This window comes from Amphiura filiformis, chromosome 12, assembly GCF_039555335.1.
Source record: "Amphiura filiformis chromosome 12, Afil_fr2py, whole genome shotgun sequence".
In the NCBI taxonomy this organism is placed as follows: domain Eukaryota; kingdom Metazoa; phylum Echinodermata; class Ophiuroidea; order Amphilepidida; family Amphiuridae; genus Amphiura; species Amphiura filiformis.
In genome coordinates, this window is record NC_092639.1 from 20,580,168 (window position 1) to 20,606,655 (window position 26,488).

Below are 26,488 nucleotides of genomic sequence, written 5' to 3' on the forward strand. Positions count from 1 at the left end.
TGAAATTGATATTGAAGGTTTGTTTTCTGATGAATCACACACAACAATTTCGTTTGTTAAAGTACGCCAGTCATTCGTTACACTACAGTTTTTTTTTATTCCAAAACGTCTTTGATTTCTTTAAATCTTTTTTATTATGATAAAGTGAATTCTCTGGCCCTCTGTGCTGTAGGCCTACACAAAAAAAGTTAGTAAACTTTAAAGCTCCAGCAACTACCGATTTTGGAATGATGAAGTGAAGATTCATGTACTATAAAAGAAAATATCAGTAAGTTCGATCATATGTAGCAAAAATTATACTAGGAACATGATTTATGTAGGATTTTTAGAATTATGTCGTCAAACAGTATTGTGTATTTTATTCCCTTATTTTATTGTAAATCATTTTCATCGAATCTCTAAATTTGTACTGTTTTATAGCTAAGCCTTCACTGCATTATGTAACTCACGGGTCGACGAGTTCTGCGAAACCTTCTGAGTAGCTATTTATGTAAAATGCAAATAAATATTCCAATCGAATACTGTACACACAAGCACATGCCATGCTTTACTACGACGACATCGCTTACACACACACCATGACACCAACGTATACAACAATATACAGGTAGTAGTAGTTATCAACGCCATATCAGCAGTAGACGAGTGACATCTTCATCATCATCAATTCAATTGGAATTAAATTAGGAATAATACTTAATTTCAGGTGAGTGATAACCTATTTTAATATTTTCTGATTATATTGAAATTAATTTTTAAAAGTAAGTAGGGCCTACAGTAAGATATCGTTGGGGAAATATTTTTACATGTGAGTGGGCTTCGCGCCACGTAGTAAATACCGGTATAGATGTGATCATGTGACATCATTTACGCTCATCTTTGCTTAAATATACACCGGTATATCTGTTAATGATAAAACTACACACGTAAACTGACAAAAGTGATGAACAAATTTGGCATGAATTTTACTAATATGACATGGAAAGAAAAAAACCGTTATTAATTTGTATTGTAGCTGTTGTTGTATAGTACACATTTGTAAAATCGATTTTCGCCATCATGATAATTCAGTAGACAGACGAACACAAGGCCAGTCAATATGCTTTTTCATTCCCTATATCACGTGGCGCAGTTCGAATAAGACATGTATAAAAACGAATTTCTTGTAATATTTTATTCGTCTTCTACGGTTTTTTTATATAATAGTAGACCTATCTCGAAAGTTTATTATATACCATGTATAATTAGGCCTGTAAATAGATATTTGAAAGATACCGGTACAATTTGAAAGATAGATATTTGAATTGAAAGATATCGCTATTGTATTTTATGTTTACATTATTTCGCAATAGGATTTTGTTAGGGAAACCCCTGCTATAGAAGTTGTTAATGCAAGAGGAAGCTTGTTCTCTGCATCAGTGTCCTATCAGAATCAGATGATGTTAGTATCATCATTTCTCCGTAACATCTCTGACTAAAAAGAGACCAAAATTAGCGTACCAGAAAGATATATGTTGGATAAGAGTGAACACCGGTGATGAACGGTTTGTCATGCATTTTCATCCGAATTTTTATATCAGTGATCAGGAGGAAAACAACACGCCAGACTGATACAATGTAGTAGGGCCTAAAGTTGGTATATATCCTTGGGATGAAAATGGTGGGAATCGCGGCATACGGCTTTTAACGGCAGTTAATATTAAGGTAGCGGGGTCGTAGATGATGTTAAGGTTAGGGTTAGGCTAAACCCGTAGTTTAATAGCATTAGGGTTTAGCTAGCTTTAAGGATACAATGTAGGGTTAGGGTCAGAGTTAGGAGTTAGAGGCAGGGTTATGTTTAGGGTTTAATAGCATGGTTGGGAATAGCTTAGAGTATCATTATGCTAGGGGTTTATAACCTGATAACTGTAGGCCTATACGACTACGTTATTGGGTTTTCGAACTAATAACGCTTCGGACCTGTAATCGAAGTTGAGAAAGTTGCGTGGAACATGAATGCATGGCTATACTGGAATGATATAACTTCTAAAGTGAGTTTTCAAATATATCAAAATCAAAACAACAACATGCAGCAATTGCCAATAAACATGATAAAAGTTATCAAAGTCAGCATGTAAAAATAGCAGCACTATTTATATAGCTGTTGATACATATCTTGTGCTATAATAAAAGCAAAAAGGGGTTCAACTCTTTAAAGGTTCACTCTTTTTAGACTACTTTAATACTTTTCACTTTAAATCAATTCAAAATATTTGACCCCGTTTTGATTATGATGCATGCATAGCTCTATTATATATGAAGGAGCGACTTCTACATACATATTTAGAGAGTATCAAGTAATATGGATTACATGATGAAATTAAACCACGAATCGGGAGTTTGCCAAACACTCTTTTAGTAAAAGTTCAACAACCTAGAACCACTTTTTGTTATATATAAAAAAAACACCAAAAAATGTTTTTTGTGGGGTCGTCACGAGTTTGCAAATCAACTTTCTGGAATGGTTATCCCCCAATCAAGACAAAACTCTCCTCGTCAGAGTACTGTGCACTTGTAATTTAAAATTAGACTTAATTTTATGTGTTGTATAAAATTTGCGCTTTTCTGTATATAAACTGAGCTCAAAAAGAAACTTATAATTTTTCACAAGGGCATATTTTGAAATCCTGTCCATCAAATTGAACCAAAATTACACACAGATTTACTTCAATACTCTACTCTTAACACATGTCAGTAACCAAGCAGTTATCCAACTGACACAACAGCAAAATGCACTGACATGGGACAGCTTCCTGGACCACATTCACAGCCCAGCCCTGTTTCATGAAAAAAGTGTATGAAAAGCAGAAAGCAGCACCGTTTTATCATCTGTGCAAGGATCTTGTGTGCATTCTCACAGATTTTTTGTCCTGGGTGCCAAATGTTGGGCTGTGAAAGTGAAGGAAGTCCAGGAAGCTGTCCCATGACAGTGCATTTTGCTGTTGTGTCAGTTGGACAACTGCTTGGTTACTGACATGTGTTTTGAGTAGAGTATTAAGGTAATCCTGTGTGTAATTTTGGTTCATTTTGATTGACAGTATTTTAAGATATGACCTTGTGATTCACAAGTTGTAAAAATTACAAGTTTCTTTTTGAGCTCAGTTTAGTTGGTATACTCTTGATATTATATATAATATATCTCTTGTGCTTTCCCTTCCTACTTGCATTTTCAGAAAGTGAACAATTTTAAATTTGTATTTAAAAAATATCCTCTCTGGATATTGGTATGTGATCACAATTTCATTTTTGTCGAGTCAACCAAGGAATGAATGAAACAAATCCATGACTTATACAGGACATGAACCTGGGACCTCATGAACAGATCCAGACTCAGTGCGCTGACTGATCTATCAATTAGGAGCTTGTAATGAGAACTAAGTGCATTAGGCCGTGTAAAATTAATATTTTGGTTCTCGTCCCTCCCTCCTCAATTTCTGGGATTTGTCAGATTTTTTTTTTTTAGATTTTTCAATTTTTTAGACTTTGGAATGATTTATGAAATCTTCATACATATAAATAAGTTTATTAGAGAACAAGCATCACTTCCAAGTCTTTTTTGTGGTACTGGGGTTTATCCTCAGAATCTCACATTTGAAAAAAAAGGGCCTCATCGTTTCCTCTAGCACTGTTGGAGAAGACCGAAAACTACTGACAATGCTAATTTTACATTGAAAAAAAAAACAAAAACAAAAAAACACCTCCCTCCCTGATCAATTCATGAAAATCCTCTGGACGAGAACCAAAACATTAATTTTATACGGCCTTATCCTTGTAGTTTTAAAACTTCCGTTCTAGATAATACTAATTTTTTTCTATTTTAGCGAATTAATTAGAGACGATCTACGGTTCAAAGTTGATGGTGTCATCACAATATGTCCTTTGACTCGAGTCGGCAAATTAAGAGAATTAAAAAACACTTTTCCTTGACCCGAGGCTTTTGAGCATCAGCGTTATCATATTCAACAACTTTGGCTCTTGTGATGTCAAAAAGTCAAATGTGCCCTCAGGCATTCGAAACTATTATTAAGTTACAATTATCATCATCATAATCATTTGGCGTCATTTTTTGAGCCGTCGTGGTAGTATTTTGTTTCATGACATGCATGACTAAAAGTTTCCAAGCATATCATGATAATTGTAATGAAAATATTTTCATAATTAAAATGTCTATGTCGAATTTCAGGTCATTCATAAACTGCATGGCGATCATATTTTGTTTCATTTACAATTATTGACCCGATGAATTTCTAGCTTGGCATGCAACCTATACGGCAAATTTGTGTGATTTCCAAATGACACAGTAAGATCGTTTTAGGTACTATACATCAGTATTGTAATTTATAGGATATAATACTGGACACTGATTATGTACATTCCACTGACATGAAATAGAGAAGACAACGTGCATGCTTTCCGGGTATACATACGGTATTATCATATAGAAAGGTCCTGTTCATAATAGGGAAATATGTTCGGAAACTAGATGTTTTTTTTAATCCGTTCTTTCGTTTTTCTTACTCAATGCCAAATGTGTAGCCTACATAAATTGGTATATTTGGTGTGTTGTATGATTTTTTGTATGATTTTTTGTATCTGTACGCGTGGGGTGCGTTTTTGAGGGTATTTGTTAGTGGATACATTCATTTTGCATGGACATCCGGAGCACGGTAAGTCTACCTTGATTTGACAAGTTGAAAATGAAACAATTTGCTGTCACTGAGCAATGTACATGTGTGGGAAGGAAAGATATTCACTGCCCAAGAAATATCTGCATGAAAAATGAGACCAAAATGATCTATGACTTTTAATATAATCCAACAGTTTATAAATATAATGTAGGTCTACATGTAAGATGGATGATTAGCATAAAATAGGCTAAGTATGCCCGCATATTTGATGACCAGATCCAGGATGAGCACAAATTCCGGTATGCATAAATTTACAGAAATGATAATATAGGCTGCAGATGGCCTATATACTAGTAATGCAACCATAAAGAACTTTTGGGGCACAGCTGCTAAAATGCTCATCATAAATCGAAAATGGCGGGCCGACATTTTATAAGGTTTTGTGCATAGAGGGTGACTCAAAATGATAGTACATTACCGGCTCATATTTTAACAGAGCCAGTTTAAAAGACTTCCCAGTAGTATCGGGACTATCGGTTGTAGTACAACCATATCCCTGGTACAACGTTAACGTTGAATACCATTTAATGAGCAATTTATATAACAAAATGGGCCTTACGCTGTGCCAAGTATAAGGAAAAGATATTGTTATGTCGTCGATGATGGTCAAGTCACTAGTGATATTTCAATCAGGGATGTGCCAATCATGTACGGTGTAAAATGTCACGTGCACATATGTTGTCAAGTTGATAGTAGTTCATTGGACGATTTTCGACATGAACTACACATGAACGTGGTATATGTGAAAAGTGACCGAAGAACAACAACATCATCAACAAGCTGGAAAATGGAAATAAGCAGGTCTGGATCAGGAGCCACACATTTGAAAAAAGCAGCTCTTGGTCCTGTGACTGGAAACAGGGATCCCTGGAAAGCTGGAACTCTCATGACAAATAAATAACCAAAATTTACACACACAAAATACCATTAATGTTTTAAAAACAGGGTCGTTGGGATGGCCTCGTCGTAAATGAAAATTTATGTCAAATCAGTCCTTTTTGCTCGTTACTCCCTCGGTGAGTGCATGTTACGCGATTGTCTTATAAATCAGGTGTTGTTAGACAAATTTACGAGTCTAGCTCCGAAACATTTAGCAGGGATGATCTAGTTCACGTTTTCCTGAGGCCTGTCTGCGTGGATGTTACCGAACATGCCGAACAGCAAGATGAAAGTAAACTGTGCCCTATATATACAGTAACAAGTTGAGTCGCAATATGTGATTACATTTCTTGGAAAAAAAAACCTAAATTATCACCTCAGTAAAGTACATCAGTACATTCAGTTTGTTAATCTTTGATTTCTTATTTTATTTATTGGGTCCCACTTTCCGCCTAATTTTATTTTTCTTAAAATATAAATACCGCCATGTTTATATATTTCCATATTAACCCTAACAGAACTAGGACTCACTAAAGCTCACTATTAAAACCACTCTGCGTGCATGCATTCCACGGGACTTGATGACGCAATCAGACCAAGTCATATACCCAGGGAATCGTCGGCCGGGCCAACGTCACCTGTGTAGCTACATGCTGGGGATCTTCTGCGTGGCATGCGAGGGGTCCGAGGTTCGAATCCCGGGGTGCCAAGTGACTTTCGTCTTCATCTTCTCTCCTTTTTCGTTCCTTCTTTCCCTTCCGATAGCCAAAAAACCACGGGTAGGGTTAGGGTTAGATGTAGTGTTAAATCAGCGTTGCGGAATGATGCAAACTGCCTTTGTACGAATTTCTTTTTGATGCAGCAGCCAAATATGTATTAACAGCACAAGGTGAATAGCATAATGTTAAAGTATTTTTGGTTAGTGAATGATTAAGGTAGGAGAAACTTTTCCAAACCACCCTAATTTCCTAATTTGCATATGCAAAGTTTGCGTTGCGGAATGATGCGCACGGGACCAGTATTTTTTGCACTAAAACATTTTTGACAAATTCTGTGAGTTTAGTAATCTGAGATATTAAATTTGCCACTTAATCTAAAGCTTAGGATGTAAACTGACAATTGTCAGTATCGATTTAAAAAAAATTGGGCATCGTCTTTTTATGCCAAATTTTCCGACACTAGGTCACGTTGCGGAATGATGCAAGGAGCGTTGCGGAATGATGCTGTGTGTAAAATCCCATAGAAAATGAAAAGCAGTCCATGTTTGAAAATAAAAATAAATAGATCAATAAATTTGAGTAAATTGTGTTTTATATACTTGGCTACTTATGTTAGCTGACAAATATCAATATTTATCCAAAAATATTTATCACCGATTTTTTAAATCAGATAACTTGTGTTGCATGGTCACATTTTGAAACTAAAATTATGTCAACATTTTGCTAGTCTAAAATTCTTGGAAGTGAAATTTAGCACTGGGTGTTAGCCATAGGATGTAACATAACAACTATCACCATCTATCAAGAAATAATCATCACTGTTTTTATTTTATCGTAAATTTAAAGAAAAAATCCTTGCAATCCATGAATCCTTATGGCGTTGCGGAATGATGCAGGGGGTTTTGTGGATTTATGTCACTTACAATGGTTCAGGCAATGCTGAAACATCAATTACTGTAAAGATAATTCTGTGCAATGCATTTCAGAAAGTTCTAACCCAAAATTGTGAATATTTTTTTCAAACGGGCACATTATGAATTATGCATCATTCCGCAACGTTGCGGAATGATGCAACTTTAATTGGTCGTTACCGCCGCAAATTAGACTTTTGAAAATTATTTTTGGGTCATTGGATAGGGATGAATAAATTTGCTTTGCATTCTAGTTTCAATGAAAATCAACCTTATTTTAAAATTGCAGTGGTAATAAATGATACTTTTGCGTTGCGGAATGATGCTTTCAATCGTAAAATTGGTACTCAAACAATGCTGACGAAGATGCACGTTATAAAATTTGAACATTTCTGGTGTTTATATTTTGAGCTACGGTACTTATAAACTTTATATTCACATGCATAATTTGTTTCCAAAATTTTACAGTACAGAGCAGTTGCTGTGTTTTTAGTTTTGCTGCTTTTACCAGTCAAGAATATGCAAATTTATGCAAATTAGGATGTTTTTCTAACAATGGACACCATTTCCTCCTAAAAAAGTACGTTTTCAGAAAATATAGCTTTTTAGCTACAATATGAGACCAAAATCACATACTTGACTTGATTTTTAAATTTTGACAATTTGGGCAGCTATAAATTGTCTTGGATCTTGAAATTAATTTAATTTTGAAGATACTGTTAAGGGCTGGGGTATGAACCTTTGGACAGTATTTATTTTGGGACATTAGAGCACATTAGACATATCGAATTGCATTCTGAATACGAAGAAAGTCATTCTGATATCAAATAATTTTGATTTTTTGAAATTCGCAATTTAATACACATTTTATGGCAAATCATTAAAATTGATATTTTTGATATTTAACAGTACTTGAAGTAAACTTTATAAATCTGATGATTTATACTTAAAGTGTATGTAGGTTGGATGAAAAGCCGACGATCAATTGAAAATTTTGACCTTGGATTTTTTTTTTCCCAAAACACCAAAAAAAATTAGGTCTTTTGGGAAAAAATCCATATCTTCAATATGAAAGGTCAAAATTTTCAATTGACCGTCGGCTTTTCCTCCCTGCTACATACACTTTAAGAATATATCATTAGATTCATATAATTTACTTCGAGGACTGTTATATATAAAATTTGAAAAATATCAAATTTTTATAATTTGTTATAAAATTTGTATTATATTGTGATTTTCAAAAAATGAAAATTATTTGATATCAGAAAGACATGCTCCGTATTCAGAATGCAATTCGATAGGTCTGAGGTGCTCTCTTGTCCCACAAAAAATACTATCGAAACGCAATAAACGCTCATTTTAGATCCCTTAAGGTCAAGGAAAAATAACTAATTTATACGTTCCTGAAATTTAAAGACAATATTGATGCTGTTTGGCCTTTGAAAAGGTCAAATCATTACACACTGAAATACAAGACTTGCAGGTCTGACATGTACAAATTATAATGCGTAGTGTTTTCTACGTGCTTTTACCTCAGGTTGATTGTCATGATAATGCCATTATGAAAATGTTACACTAAAACGACATTTGCGCATGCATATTGCGTGGGTAGCCGGGCGACGGTAAACGTACGTTATATAACACTATACATGGCTACAAAATATGTTGTAAACACTGTGATATGCAAGCAGCTGCAAACATACTCCGTTTTATTACCGCATTTTCATGAATGAAATTGACAATATTCTATACATTATATATTCGCAATACTGTAGGCCTATATGTATACCGTTCTTGTAGGCCCCTATAGGTATAATTAAATTGGCTATAGTAATATATACTTAATCTAAACATGTATAAAGTAAACTTCTTGGTGTACAGATTTTTCATCCAGTGATCTAAAACATTAATATATTTTTTGCAGTTCTAGATTAGTGAGTTGCCAGTTTCAGATAATTTTTTTAAATAACATGTATGCACTTAATTTGATGACTTGTGCCATTTTTCGTTATTTCCATGGTGTTCTTTCTCACAGTCATTGACAGTATAGCTCACAAGTCTAGTTTGTTAAACTTTTTATGACTTTTTGGACCACTTCCCCATACTTGCACGCATTTATGTGCGTGTAACAAATAAATGAAACAAGTCTCAATCGTATAATAATAATGCTAGTCTATTTATACGTTTGTATCAAGGGTCAGCACTTTCTTTGTTTTCGCTTTGAGTTGCACACAATTATACAAAAAAAAACCGCATTATACAAAAATGTATTATACATAGTGAGAGATATAACTCAAAAATAATATGTATAAATTATATACGAACCAAACCAATGAAACATATTTAATGTAAAGCCACGAGTAAGTAAAGTTCGTCCGTCAAAATAGGTATGTCTGGTTGACCAGATTTAAATTAAATCTTAATTTTAAGTAAGCGAGTGTTTTAAACTGAAATTTTAATTTTATTTGAATTTGAACATGGTCTTTTTTAAACCAGGGAAGTGTAAACTATGGTTTGCACTTTCCTGACTAAACTGAATTAACTGCATGAAACAGACAAAACCAATAATATGAAATAAGTTACTTAAACGTGTTTTAGGGGACACACTGCGTTATAATTGCAAAGAAAATTTCAAATTGTTTACGACATTTTAGGTAAACTCGCGTTTATCTCAGGATCTTCAATAATTTGTCTTTTATTTCGATATAATATAAATAAATATATCAATTAATATCAGTATAATTGTCAAATAGAATTTTCTAAAGTTTATCAAAATAATTGGTTTCCGTCAGTTTGACATGTGTATGAAAATTCTGCCTCTACTAATCAATGCAATAATGGACTCCTTTTTGGAATGACCATGATTTACTGCTGCCTCAGAGCTGCTGCCTGCAGGATGATGAACTATCAGGGGCGTAGCAAGCGGGGGGACAGGGTGGACGAAGTTCATGGGCCCCGAGGGTTCAGGGGCCCGAGTGCAAAAGCGAAAATTAAATACGGGCTGATAATCGGGAGAGCAGGGCCGGATTTACCCTTGGGCCAGATGGTCCAGGGGCCCTAAAATTCGGGGCCCCAAAATTGCCCTATGCATCTTACTTTTAACCCCAATAACAGCATCTTTTTTGGCCAAAATAGAGCTTCGCGTGCATTCAAATAGCAAAATTCATGTTGATCTGGGGCTAAAATAGTCTGGAATTGAATTTTTTCGTGTGCTTTGCGCGCAAATATCCTATAGTAACATCGGAACAAAATATGTTAGTCCCCCTCTATAATTATTATACGTAAACCAAAACTTGGCCACTGACTTGAGTGCATGCCTTCCTCGGCCATTGTCGGCACGTGGGTTCGGGGCCATCAAATTTTGGCCTGGCCCGGGGGCCCCATAAGGTAAATCCCGCCCTGGTTAAAAGGGCCCGTACTGCTCCTTGTCCATGGGCCCCGGATGCTCTTGCCACGCCGGCACGCCCCTGTGAACTATGCCGAAGATATGCTCTTATACACCCCATTTGCATGGTAAAAGAAGACTGGAAGGCAAAGAACATCCTACTTGTTTTATGTGCAAAACTGTTGGGGACTTCGACAACTTTTACTGCCAAATTAATTCGATACCTATACCAAATACCGGGGGTAATAATATTATTCGTCACATTCGGTATCCTTGCCCAATGTTATACCCGGTATAGCCTACATTTCACTACTTTCTACATGTATGCTTTCTGCACACATTTCTATAGAAACTAGACTGTGTATATTGCTTACATTGTATATGGTCAATTCCAGCCAAAGCGGGACCAAATTCTCTCTGGGGCCATTTAAAAAATGTTTTCCTTTTCAATTCTAGACTTATCAAATGAGACGATCATATCTAGTGCATCATCAGGTGAAAGTGCCATCGGATTGAAAAATAACTTTTCTTGCTAGACCAAATAAAGTGTTAAATGCGCATATGCATGTTACCCACGAATTCAAGCCTTTTTCACCTGTTGTACGCCATAAAATTTCACTTGCTTTAATATCTTTCAATATTTTATGTGTGACTCATATACACTAGAAATCGGTGAAGACTTTGAACGTAAAATAGAATTTTATTACATATATCTACAAAGAAATATTTTGGTTATTACAAATTTTAAGAAAGAACCAGGTGTACATTTAAGATTGTGTCAATTCTTCGAACTCTTTCCAAAGTGGCTGCCATTTAACATTACTGTATTATTTCGAAAGATTAGAATAAATGCTTCATAGAAATATAAAGTTAGATTTTGTATCTCGTCGCAGGATGAGGATCTCGGATGGATTCGTGGGTAACAGCGTTTGAAAAATAGCAATTCCTATTAATTTTTTTAAATAAAAATAAAAATTACTTTTCCGTATGTCAATAATTCAGGCTGCAATGGCACTAAAATGAATTTTAATCAAAATACAAACTACATGGAATATTTAGAATTGATCATTATGGCATTTTGGGTATAAAAATGTTTAGAATAATGAAGTTTCCAAATTCAAATAGACAGAGCAAACAGTTTTATATTATTATTTTAGTAAAATCGTTCAATATTTTCATGCAGCAATATTCTATTAACTAGTGTTTGACAGTTCCTATGAACTAAAAACACTATCAATACATTGTTAACTATAATTTAAGTAGGGATTCGTGGGTAACCAAAATGTTCGTGGGTAACACATATTTGAAGGTATGTATTGGTAAGCGGCAAAATAGAAAATATTACAGAAGGTTGGAAACCATCATGCGGTTATTCCTCCATTGTGTTTCAATGATTCCCGATTCTCTAACCAATTGCATTTACCCAAAAAATGGTAATTTAGGATAATCAATCAAAACTTCATGATACAGCTTCAGTATACCTTCAAGAGGACGCTATTAAACAGGACTGTTTTGGAACCTATCGCATGTTTTCAAAATATTAAGATGCATAAAGAAACATATAATTTACGAGTAAATCCTTGGATTCGTGGGTAACGCCGAATTCGTGGGTAAAGCTATAAGTACTATAGTACCGTTTGGGGTTTGCGTTTTTAGGTGCATAAACTGTAAGTACTGTAAAAATTATAGCATACCCATGGCTTGAATATGTGCTGATTTAAACTTAAAATAAACAATCTCCTTGTTTGTCAAGGTTAGCATCTATTCGGGATTCGTGGGTATCAAAAGTTTAAACCGTCGTAGATTCTTTTTTAAAGCGGTGAACGTATTTTTACGATTTACAATTTTAAGCGCTTGTCAAACTAAATTTAGTGTCCAAAGTCATTAAATGTTAATTTAAGTTATGCCAATTATATTTGCTGGACTCGTGGGTAACAGTTGATACGTGGGTAACGTCAAATTTGATTTTATGGAATTTTATAGGTAAAATGTATTTGCATAAAATAATCACTTGGACCTCAGAATTATATAACGAAACTTCGTTTCATGATATAGTCATTTATGGCATATTCACTTAACATTTTTCAGATCGATCATTTTATTTTTGATACGCGGGTAACAAAATTATTAGCCAAATTGACTTAATGGCCTCTAGAGTCCACAAACTTTGGTGGAATTCAATCGTTTTACATATGATGAGAGATCATGCAAACGTCTTTCTAACGATAATAATTTCATTTTGATTGAAGGACATTCAATGACATATATGGTGCGTTATCTTTGAATTCGTGGGTAACGCCAATTCATTTAAGCCATCATAGCTTGTCCCCTGGTATGACTTGCTAGTAAAGGCCTATATGCTCAAAGAGAGCACATTGGACGTGACATGATATGCTCCATCAATAACGTGATTTCCTTTATTAATGACATTTTAAAGTGGAAAGTTCACATAGAGAGAATTTTGTCCCGCTTTCTCTGGAATTGACCATATATATTTATTTGTCATGTTTAATAGAGTGTTCAGCATTTCCTGCATTTTTTCACGTCTCATAAAATATATACGTAAAAATAGATACATATGTGCTAACAGATGATCTTAATGTTGTAATTATGTAGCATTGCACTTTCTATTTACGTAAATACATAATAGAATTGCATGTTCCAATTCCATATACCATGTATACGTAAATGGATTATCCAGTGGCGGCATCAGGAATTTTTTCCGGGGAGGAATCGCCAAATTTTATGCAAAATTGCCGCAAAAAGTGGAAATTTATACGTTATTTTTTTGGGTTTGAGGATATTACATTTATATTTTATAATACATTGAGTGCAATTGCACATTCTCTTTTGCAACATTTTACATTCCAGTCCAGTTCCCGTCTATGCACTGTGGACGTAAAAAAATATGTCTTGGAAATATCGTTTCTTGCATGCAATTGGAAATATATGAAGAGGCAAGGGCCCCGGCTTGAAATACAGGGACAAAATCAAGTCAAAGATTTGTACGAAGTCTAATTTCAATTTATGCATTCTAATTTTTTGAAAAGACATATTTCATTCTTATAACGAATCATTTAATTAAAGTAACACAAAAAAGTGAAAATTAGAGCAAATTTTGGCATAAACTCAAGATTTTTAAATGCTTATACTTATTCCAAGTCTTTGCTTTTTGTGACTCGATTGTCAGAAAACCGTCCCGAAAATGCATGTTTTGGCTCGTTTTTCAAGACAGTAAGTCAAATTAATTAAATTTGAAATGGGGAGTAGCGGATATACGGTATATAATACACTGTAAAAATATTTTCCTCAACATTGAGTAAAAGGTCACAGCTCAACAGTTGAGTAAACAATTGCTCAACATTGAGCTCATATAGGTCACAACTCAACTGTTGAGTAAAAATTACTCAACATTGAGTAATTTTTTACTCATTTGTTGAGTTGTGACCTATATGAGCTCAATGTTGAGTAATTTTTTACTCAACTGTTGAGCTGTGACCTTTTTACTCAATGTTGAGTAAAATATTTTTTACAGTGTACCAGAGAAACAGCTCATACTAATAATTATTGCACATTCCACGCATGCAAACAGGTGTATTTAATGTAGTAACAACTTTCATTAACCCCCTGAGCACTACCTGCCGATCTAACATTGCCTCTGATTGGTCAGTTACATGATATTTTAATTTTAATCACCAATCAGAATGGAGTTTTCCAAATAATTCACCCCCATTTTTTGCGTGGTGAAATTATTCTAACAATGTTGCTGATTGGTCCAATTGATAATGAAAACTCCTTTTTGACTAATAGGCAGGTAGTTCTCTTGGGGTTAAATTTGCAAATTTTAATCAATTATCCTTACTTTACACATTTTGTTCTGTCGACATTGCAGGTTACAAGTTGATCGCGATCAGATTTGTTGAACCAAGATTTTTCTTATATTTTTAATGTTTATTTCATTTACAGAATGGACACTTCAATGTTGACGAGATTTTGCGTGTTTATTTACATGTTTGTTATGACGTATGCTGAGCAGGCTGTCAACCACACAATGAATATCACAAAAACAACAGGTATGTCAAAACTTGATTTTGTTCAATAAATTTGTTTGATTTTTAATCAAAATTTTCTTGTGTCGACTTACCGGTAATTATGTATTTTAGGCAGGGGCGTATAGCCAGCTTTCTTGGTCAACATGGTCAAGGGGGCACAATAAAAAATTTGTGGGCAAAGCAAAAAAATCCCAGTTGAATCATTTTGACCTGATATTTATACATGTTACCGGGATTTTTAGAGAGAGACTTTACATTTAGTCCGCGAGCTTCCAAAGAGTCATTTGGAACAAAATTTGGTATTTTACACTATGTTGGCCCATGATCGACCAGGGTGAATTTTGGTGGAAAACTGGCTCCTTGCCACTTGTCTTGTCGTTTCTTTTGCCTAATTGCCTTCCCGATTTTCTCTTTCATTTTTTGCCAAAGGGGCACTTTTCTCTTTCATTTTTTGTCAAGGCACTCTTCCCCCCTGCTCCCGCTGGGTCCTGATTTTAGGCCCAAGTACAGTATTCTTAGCTTATATTAATCTTTTCGCCTTTGTGAAATGCTATGATTACTTCTCCTGTATAGCATTATGCTAAACATAAAGCGCACATACCGTCTCACAAATGTCTCTGTTTAAGAAGTCGACAGCTTTTTAAATTAACAGTTAAAGTTAGACTTTAAACTTAAAAGTTTCTTGTGTATATACTCCGCATGCCATACGAAGCTGGTTGTATGCTCTTTATATTATACCAAAACATGGGAAAAAGATGGAAGAATTTTGTAGTCGCCTGCTCCGCAGCCGCCCTGATGATCGTGACTCATGATGCACATAGTCATCCGAAGAACCCAGCGGAGATGTCTTTCACTTCCCACAATGCATTACTTCCATTTCTATAGTGCAACATTGGTCGATAGTGCCCCAATGAACAGAGCACATCCAGATCTTGCAAAATAATGTCTATTTCTTGCCTATATTGACTCATGTTGTGCCAGTTTATTCTCAACGCAAAAACAAAGGGAACATGTACAAAATAACAGGAGTGTCATTTAATTTAATGAGATGATGACTGATACGTCATTCTGGAAAGGGTAACATATAATTATCTTCTCCGAGAAAAACCGACTTCACTATGAATCATGTTGGTAAAGATAGCGTACTCCAGATAAGTATGTGCTTGCTACGCAGTCATTTTTGTTCACGCAGTGAACATTTCCCCCACTTGAACCCATATCTCATATGCACAGTTTATCCCTTACATACACTGTGTCTTGAATAGCTATTGTAGCCCATCAACCCTGTGGTTAAGAGGCTAGGAAATAATTACTAATGCCTCTTACCCATGTTTGTTTTCCTTTCTAATCCTGCCCCACATGACAAGGACTTTTTAGCACATCTTTATCTTGTATTGAGACTTTTTAGCACATCTTTATCTTGTATTGAGACAATAGCAGCCAGGACTATTTTTTTTGTCTTTTTTCTAAGCATGTTTACTATTGGAGTGAGCCATCACATGATTATAATAGGCTTTACTGATTGGTGGGTAAAGTCAATACTATTGTTTATTTTGTGATAAGGCTGGGCATATTACTGCATGTATGAAAAATACACTGCTATTTTGATACAGGCGATTTACTCAATTACTTCCAACTGACAAAATTTAGTTCCTGTTATCTACCCAGTAATGTTTGCTTATCTTAATTGGAACCCTGATAATTATTGGGCCAAGGTTATTATCTGCATGGTATATATTAATTGAATTTCAATAGGCTTATGATAGTGATATTGATTTGAAAATTTGTATTTCAATGAGTTTCTTGCTGGATGGAGAGTTATATAAGCTAGAGTCATGATGTATGTATCATTATGCCTCAAATCACTAATTTATTGTAAGATCAGTGCAGAGTAGTTTAGATATGAAAATGGAAAGTTAGAACAAATTACTATACACCTGTATAAATAGAGTTTTTACACTATACACCTGATCCGTGAACTGTGTCTTTTTGAAAGACGCTTCTTGTTGCACCTAGTATATCGGCCAGACTGTATGCTGTCATGAACATACAGAAACGACAACCGCTACATGTAGGACCGTGCAGAAACTGGCTGTGTAGGAGACTATTTTGCACCTACAAAAACGGGGTCAGATCAATATTTTCAACACAAAATGTGTCATTTACACTTTTGATCACAAGAGTAGTCAAAATATTGACCCCGTTTTTAGTCGATGCTTATTTTGGTAATGACGCGGTGTCAAAAATGACACCCATGCACATATCGTCGTTGGGCAGGTGCCTTTGGCCCTGAACATGTTTAAAAACAAAACTGCTAATATAGGTTACATAGGAGTTCTTGCTTTAAACATGTCCAAGGGCCTTACTGACATAGAACGTTTTTCCTGCCCAGCGACGATATGTATAGTTTGGCGATGAGCAGTTTTTATTAGTCTACTGCGATATTGGTTATTCCGAAGCATAAGTTTGAATCGTTTCCCATGTATCCTATAGATTGACATTATGTTAATTGGAGTGAAATATTTGCCTATATGGGCCACTAATGGTTTATATCTCAAATGCCCAAAGTTGCACAATTTAATTATCTGATAGCTTCTGATGAGCCGTAGGCCTATTGTGCTCCTCTACAAAATTAATCTTAAGGGCTCTTCATCCATGCTTCATACACTTTAAAAAGTGTATGAAGCTGGGATAAAAAGCCGACCACATGACAATTTTGATCTTTTGTATTGAAAGATATACATGAAGTTTCCTAAAAGACTTAAAATTGTTAGGTCTTTTGGAAACTTCATGTATATCTTCAATACGAAAGGTCAAATGTTCTTATGATGGTCGGCTTTCGTCCCAGCTATATATAGGCCTACACTTTAAGTACATGTCATTACATTTAAAGTTAACTTCGAGGATTGTTAAAACGTCAAAAATGTCAATCTTTAATAATTTGCCATAAAATTTGGATTATATTGCGAATTTCACAAAATCAAAATTATTTGATATCAAAAGGACATTCCTCATATTCAGAATGCAATTTTGTGTGTCTGATGTGCTCTCCCACAAAAATACTGTGCAAAGGTAGGTTATAGAGCCCTTAAACAAATTTGTACTTCTTAAAGCTTCTTTAGTCTCGATCGTGCCTCACAGATGTACTATAAATACAATCCTGCATGTAACTGTTCATATATTAATTCAAGTATCAACGTCACTCGATCTTGACACACTCGAGCTAGACGAGAAAGTGTGTCAACCCGAGGAACCAGGTTATTTTTACTACTAGTGTGTCAGCCCGTAAGGAATCAATGCTGTGCGCATCAGACAAATCAAATCAAATGCTGCATAATGCTAGTCCCGATGCTAGTCCGTCTAGGAGGACTATATTCACGTCGTCAGGCGTGCCGGCAAGGATAGTCCCTCTAGAATGACTACATAATGCTAATGTATAATGTTCCTTCAATATGGCTTTTATACACGAATAACGAATTTAATGCAATCGGAATTGTCACTTAGAGACAAGAGTAAACGAGACATTACGAGCCATGGCACCGGCCGGGGGGACAGGGGGCAGAGTGCTCCCCACAGAAAATTTTCAGGGACAAAATGGGGACGGTAAAGAGCAAAATGTCCTTAAAATGACTAAAAATGGGAGAAAAAAGTGACAAATGGGGACGAAAGTCTGGCTTTTTCTTCCTAGATGGGGACGAAAATCTGGACCTTCCCCCTAAACGGGGACTAATATCCTGGCTACGCCACTGCATGTTTCTTCTTGCTGATTGGTCCTTTCCTTTGTTTCTCTCTATGACATGTTGATTCGTTCTTTATGTTTTTGTTTCATCATAGCATCATTATTGGGCCTTATATCTTCTTCTTTGATTTCATTATCATTCATCGTCGTCATCGACGTCTTCGCCGTCTTCTTCCTTTTCTTCTCCTTTTCTTCTTTTTCAAAATGTTAACATTAACTGGCTTGAGAACCATAGATTATTATCTATAATAGCAGGTCATACTGCAGTTACTGTCCGTTTTCCTATACACAATACACAGTGCTCTCACCATTGACGCGTGACCTCTACAAGTAGTGTATGTTAGAAGTATAGGCAATTGCCTAGTTAACGTCACTGTGTGAAAAATAACCGGCCAATATTTAAAGTATTCTCTGAAATTCTAGAAAATATAGTTCTAATTTTTAGCTAATTTAGGTGTTTGGAAATATTCGCACTTTGGTGTTACAAGATACAAGATATTTTATTTTCCCATAATTCACATGAAATCACACAGTATATATTTTAAAAAACAAAGGCAATATCAAACAAACGAATTATGGAGGGGATGACCAGAAGGCCAGTAAGGCCAGAGGAAGTCACCCCCTTAACAAAGAAATGTTACCATCAAAAAAAGTAAAAACAAAACAAAGCATAACAAACAAACGAGAAACACAATGCTCAAGAATTAATCATATTTTGAGATCAAGTCACGTTTATATATCTTACGGAAATGTTTCAATGAATTTGCCGTTTTATTGAATTTGGCAATGAATTCCATAATATTGGACCAGCAGTACGAATGGCATGGTCAGTAAATGTTTTGTTGTTCTTCATTAAGTTGAATTTATCTGCGTTTCTCGTTTGGTAATTATGAATATTGGAACGTAGTGTAAAGAAGCCATCAAATACGCCCGGTAATTCATTATTACTGTACTTGTACATAAATACCCCCAATTCAAGTTTGTAGGTGTCTGCAAGAGTTAAAATATTGTATTTGGCAAATAAGGGAGCAGTGTGGCTTCTATAATGACTATTTGCTATTGTCCTCACAGCCCATTTCTGTAATTTCATAATTTTATCCAAGTATGTTTTACACGTATCACCCCAAATCAATATTCCGTAATTTAAATAAGGTAAAACAAGAGTACAATATAGAGAATACAGGATACGATCAGGTACATAAAATTTAAGTTTGTTCATAACTCCAATATTTCGCGAGATGGTTTTTGCTATACAGTTTATATGGTATTTCCACGTCAAACATTCATCAATAATCACACCCAGGAATTTTGCATTAGTAACCCGTTCCAGAACTGACTCATCTAAAATGATCTCAGGAGATACATCACACACAGTTGAGTTTATTTTTGATGTCATATGTGGTGTACCCAAAACCATGTAATTTGTTTTACTTGCATTTACCGATAGTTTGTTCGACTTGAACCAATTACTAATTTCTTTCAATTCATTATTAATTAATTGATATTTACTTTCAATATCTTTATGTGAGTACAGAATAGTAGTGTCATCTGCGAATAATATAAAGTCTAATACATCTGATGTGTTGATAATATCGTTTACATAGAGAATGAATAATAAGGGACCCAGTATAGAACCTTGAGGTACACCACAAATAATATCTTTAAGTTCTGATTCACAAGAGTTGTAATGTACATATTGTTTTCTGTTGCTTAAATAATTAGTGAACCACTGAAGTACGATACCACGAAAACCATAGTGTTCCAATTTATGAATTAATATGTTATGGTCGATGGTGTCAAAGGCTTTGGAAAGGTCTAAGAAAATTCCAATTGTGGTTTCGTTTCTTTCAACGGCATAGTTAACTTTGTCAACTAGTTGAGTTATGGCCATGTATGTAGAATGGTTGTTTCGAAAACCAAACTGCTTATCATTTAGTATTTTATTACTATCTATATACGCAATACATCTATTAAACACTAGTCTTTCAAGTATCTTCGAAAAACAAGGTAGTACCGAAATTGGGCGATAATTAGAAAATACTTCAGAATCTTCTTTTTTATAGATTGGTATTACCTTTGCTATTTTTACTTTTTTGTGGCACAACACCGGTTGAAATGGAGAGATTAAAGATTGAGGCAAGCGGCTGAACAATTTCCTTTGCAACTCTTTTTATAATAAAATTTCCAATATTATCATGACCAGCACTTTTATTTTGATTAAATTTATCAATAATTTTAATGATTTCCATTTTAACAACTGGCTTCATATACATACTGCTAGATGCTGGATTTTTTAGGTAATCAAAATAATCTTTACCTGATTTGTGAATTTGTGATGCTAGATTAGGACCTACATGTACAAAGAAATCGTTAAAAAGGTTGGAAATATCATGGGGATTGGTAATAGTATTGCCGTTGTCACTTCTAAATTTCTTTTGAGCTTGTCTTGTTTTACCACGGCCAATGATATTATTGATTGTTTTCCATGTTTGTTTCATATTATTTTTAGAACGCTCAAACTTGGTAAAATAATATTTCCTCTTAGATTTGCGTATCAAAGCATGAAGTTTATTTCTATATATTTTAAATTTGTGAAGGCGTTCAGCACTTGGGTTTTGCAAATGCTGTTTATATAAAGTATTTTTAATGTTTATACTCTTTAGTAACCCTTTGGTTATCCACGGCGATTTCGGATCCCTTTTCCTTTTATTTGAACATTTCTTTAATGGAATACATTCATCATATATTTTATTAAATATACTGATAAACTTATTGTAGTCATCATCTGCATTTTAGTGTTCAGTTCAGTTAATTTATTATCATGTAATTCAAAGCCACAGGCCCACAATACAATATATTTAGTACATAATACAAACAAAACATCAATAACATAATTTAATTAGATCGAATCTCTAATTTTCATTGCATAAAAAACATATTTAGATAAACATTGTAAATCATGAGCATTTTCGGTGCTCATTAGTGAAATAAATTTGGCTTCATTTGGTGCATTTATGTTATGCAGTGTATGTTGTAGGTAATATGACATTGCCTAGATAACGTCACTGTGTGAAAAATAACCGGCCAATATTTCAAGTATTCTCTGAAATTCTAGAAAATATAGGTTTGTAACATGTCCTAAATTTTAAGCTAATTTAGGTGTTTGGAAATATTCGCACTTTTGTGTTTTAGGAAGGCTATGTAAACGACAGATAACACCAAAAAATATGAAGAAATTATTTCAAACCGTGTTAAGTCTGCAACCATTATGCTTCTCATTTTCAAGAACGCTGGTTAACAATAAGCAGACTATTGTCTCATTTCGTAAACAAAAGCCCACACAGTATTGTTACCTTGCGTTCGCTTTATAATCGTTCACCCAACTGAAACTATAATACCAGCTCATTGCTCATTGCACAGGTAAAACAGAAACATGTTTAGTGTGGATTTAACCAGAGAAGATCTGATTTAATCAGTTGAGCTGTTTTCAATGAGTGTTATCTTGGTTTAATAGCTTTTAATGGGGTTTAAGTCCTGCAAAGGTCGTGGTGAATTCTACTGTAGACATGATTGCATCATGTATACCTTTTTTCCAGTTTCTTGAAACATTTCTATTGAAAATGTCATGCAGAAACTCCATTATTATAGCGACTACGCTAATTTAGCGTAGGTTTACCCGATTGCTGTCGGGATCCTCCGTGCATAAATAAGAATTAGACTCACGACTAGCGTAGGCTTATCAGGTACTGGTGCTACGTGCATGGCGATGAATTGGACTCGTGACTGGCGTGGACTCGTGTACTTTTCTGCGTGCTTATGGCAAGCCATTAGGGTCATAACGTGCAGGTGCATGACTCCCCGGGGGGGGGTTCTTCCTGGTTGAAGGTATACGGGGATGTGCCACGGTTTTGGGGTACCTTTTCAGCGATTTTGGTATATCGATGGGTGGGTTTTCAGTGGAGACCAATGCGCCCAATTGGGCGCATTTTGAAAAAAGTGCCTTTAAAGCGCCCAATTATGGCCAATTTGGGCGCTTTTTGGGTGCTTTTTCTTGAAAATTGGTATACTGATGGGTAGCAAAAACAGCAAAAAGTAGGTATAGAGAAAGTCAGCATCCGAAAGTCTGCGTGGCACACCCCCGTACAAAATTTTTCGAAGAACCCCCCCCGGGCATGACTCATGATTTTATTATTATCATTTTTGTAGAAGAACATATACAAAGTATTTATAACTCTTCTTTTTTAAATTTTTTTCATCAATACAGACAATACAAGAGGCCTGTCGAAAGAGGAATCGGCGGCACTTGGTGCTGGATTCGTGGCCGGCATGATCGCCATATTTGGATTTGGTATGCTGTTCTACGATTACACGGTTCGGAAATACACGGAATGGTACCCATATACGAGTATGCAGGCCGCTGACAGATGAATTCTGGAGATACGATTGGTATTAATAAAAATATGACAAAACCAACACACGTGAACATATCAGGAATACCAACCGATGTGAACTGATTGAGGAAGAATAATTTATGCAGTTCATCAATGCAATTTTGTTTTATATATAATGTATATTTATCTGAATATATAGATGTCATCAAAAACAACACTTAGTGTATACCTCTAACTGTTCAATTAATTGCCTAAAACAATGCACAAAAGTACCATGACATTGATGTTTTGAATTATAAATGAAAGTGTGTTTATAGAGAATTTGCTTTTAATGCAAATAGTACTCCCACGTTAAAAAAAAGTGTATTGAAAATGCTGAACAGCGTCATGCATGTGATGGGTGACGGTCGGTATATACACCGAGGATGAAGATGATGAACTCCTCCATATTTGGGATGGTGGGAGATGCAAGCACTGGATTTTTAACAAGGCATTTTACTCGAATAAATGTACTTTATCATCAGAATAAAAAACAAGCGAAATGCATGAAAGGTACACAAGCAACAAAGACATTTGTTGAACCAACACCGTTACTGTCGTAACTTTTCAATCATCTGAAAAAGACTTTTCTTTCAACTACTATATACCAGCCCGTGTATCTTCACAAACTTACAACAATACATCTTACTGTCGTTGCTCTCACTACCTGCATTTTCTTAAACATGCTCATCACCAGGACTCAGTTTTTTGAACCCAAATATGCTTGATTATTCATAGAATGACCTTTCAATATTTGGGTACAAAAATTCATCCTCCGCAAGTTGAGTTCAAATTTGGAGTTAGTGTTGTTGAATGAGAGTTTTGGACTCTGCCCGGGACTTTGCCATTACAAGTTCGACAATTTTCGCTCATAGCGTATAACTGATGAAATATTGACGTCTGACTGGAAGCAAAATGTGAAAAGATGTCTCTTCACAGATGTTGCAATAACGCAATGTCTCTTCACAGGTGTTGCAATAACGCAAACCATCGCAAAAGAATATAAATCATGTAAATACGAGGTTAATAATGACACACAGTACTGTGATTTGTATGATACAGAATAAATGTGTACTATTTACGCACGTTGATCGTGCAATGTTGACGACTTTAGTACTATCAGGTGTTTAAGAAATGTATTTATGGTCTATTCCAGATTGTACAAGAAATTTAAATTATTATTTCAGATAAGTATTATAGAAATAATACAATTTGTATTATACAAAATGTCACTATTCAAAATTGTATAATAGCATGCATACGGTTACTATAATCAATATAAAATTTTCCTAAAGCCACACAACTTTTATCCATAAAACACGAACCTGCCGTCCATGTACATAGGCTGCATAATTTGGAAACTATAGTATTTATTTATACTGCACACTCTTAACCCAGCAGATACAAAAATATGCGTTTATTCAAAACGTTTTAATAACATTTAAATGTCTGGGTTATATGAAGATAATAGAAACGTTTTTAAAACGTTATTGCAAAATATTTTGGGCAAAAATGTTTGCAAAATATTTTGTCAACACTTAAATAATATTCTGCTTAGAATGTTTTGCATCAAGTTTTCAAAAATGTTTTTTGAATGTTAACGTTTTTATACCCCTTATATAACCTGATATTTAAACGTTTTTTGTAAAACGTTTTGTGTTTGCTGGATAAACTATGAGCGATATCCCATATGGATCAGGGAAATGATTGAATATACACGTATTCACTCACGCCGGGTACCAGCCGCGAGCTCCTGAGCGGTTCGGTTTCGATGTTATTCCCTTATAGTGAATAGGCCCAGCCAACACTGAGGATCCACAACATGCTCATCTATCAAGGCACAGTTCTTTAACCCCACTACATATGCACATTCATTGAATGACCTTTGAAAATTTGGGGACAAAAATTCATACTCTTCAACTTGAGGTCAAATGTTGCACTATGATTGTTTAATTGAGGTTATTGGACTATGCCATAGGGATGAGGCCATAGTGGTCCATATTGTGTGTTGCCAGTTCAATAAGTGAGTTGCAGCCTCATGTTTCCAGCTTAATCATGTTATGTTAGCCGGAGTGTCAATGAATGGTGATCTTAAAATTAGTTTGAGCCATTGGACTATATTTAAGTGCTTTGCGGTAGGCCCGGATGGTAGGCCTACATGTATATACTCACTGTATTAGCATGATAGATGAAAAACCTGGGTTCATACAGCCTAAATTGATGAAATTTGATACACTTCTAAGGAAAATAATAGGTATTCATACCACTCGCAAGCTAATTAGGCTTATACCTGTAGGCCTACAATGTTTATAGACGTGTAAAATAAAAAGTTCAAGATCGTTGGGCGTTCTGTCATTATACACACTAGTGTTGGAAAATGTGTGCACATATGAAACCAAGAAGCATTATAATAATAAATAATGTATTAGCTTGTAATCTGATAATAAGCACTGTTTTTCTTGCCAAATGCATGTAAGGCCTACAGTATATACACAAATGTACATATATAGAAAGGCCGTTTTGCGCCTGAAATAAATTTATCATGATTTCCGCAAAGTGTCAAATACAAGATTACTATAAACCGCCCTGTATAAAACCCGTGGAGTACCTGAGGCGATTCGCCAAGCGCTAGTAGCGACCAATGTAAAAATGACTTCGGCGCCATCTGTAGTCAATATAATACAAAGCGGCGCAGACGCGACCGGTTCATAGTAATCTGCATGATATTCGCCACTATGCGTTATTCATAACGAATTCATGTTGTAAAGTCATGTCAGCTTGGTTGAGTTGGCGCATAATAATAAGGAGACTGTTTACCCAGTAAACACACAACGTATAAATGTTTAAAGAGGAAGCCCCACCAGAGCAGTTCTTCTGGGGTGAACCAAACCTGCATGGTTATCAAATTAATCGGTGACAAGGTTATCTCTGAATTTGACAGGTACTAATTAAGCAATAAGATTAAAACATCAATTAGCACCTGTCAAATTCAGAGATAACTTTGTCACTGATTAATTTGATAACCAGGCAGGTTTGGTTCACCCCAGAAGAACTGCTCTGGCGGGGCTTCCTCTTTAAAACGCTTACATGTTGGGTTATATAAAGGGTATAAAAACGTTTTAATAACAGTTCAAGAAAGTTTGAAGACGTGATGCAAAACATTCTAACAGAGTAAAAATGTTTGCCCAAAATTCGTGACCGTTACCGGTAAATAATCCGATATTACATGTTGTTAAAACGTTTTGAATAAACGTTTTAAGCACATTTTGTATGGTTTCAAGTCATCGGGTTATTTAGAGCAAAACAATAACTATTCTAAACAAGTGGTAAACATGATTAATGTATAGTTAGCTCTTTGTTTTTTATTAAAGTGTAAGCTCAAAATTGGTATTATGATCGTTAGCAGCTGGAGACGTGTGGCCTTTAAAAGAATAAAATTATCTGGATGCAGCTGTCGGTAGACTGCGTTGGACTATTCCACTTAAATTCACACTCCCCTGTGGACGATTTTGGAAATATCTTCCACAGGGGGAGTGTGAATTTCAAATGGAATGAGCACATTAGGCAGCTCCATTTGAATTTCATAAACCCTCTGAAAAAGATTCAACCCGAATCTTCCACAGAGGGAGGGTGAGTTACAAATGGA

The 26,488-nt window shown here is 35.1% G+C and overlaps 1 long non-coding RNA gene across 1 annotated transcript; it reads left to right on the top strand.

Moving 5' to 3' along the window:
• Positions 1-587: 587 nt before the first annotated feature.
• LOC140165927 (uncharacterized) lies at positions 588-22,810 on the top strand. Its single transcript, XR_011860789.1, has 3 exons — positions 588-706; positions 14,588-14,694; positions 22,677-22,810. It is a non-coding gene; the product is annotated as an uncharacterized lncRNA (long non-coding RNA).
• The last annotated feature ends 3,678 nt before the right edge of the window (positions 22,811-26,488 follow it).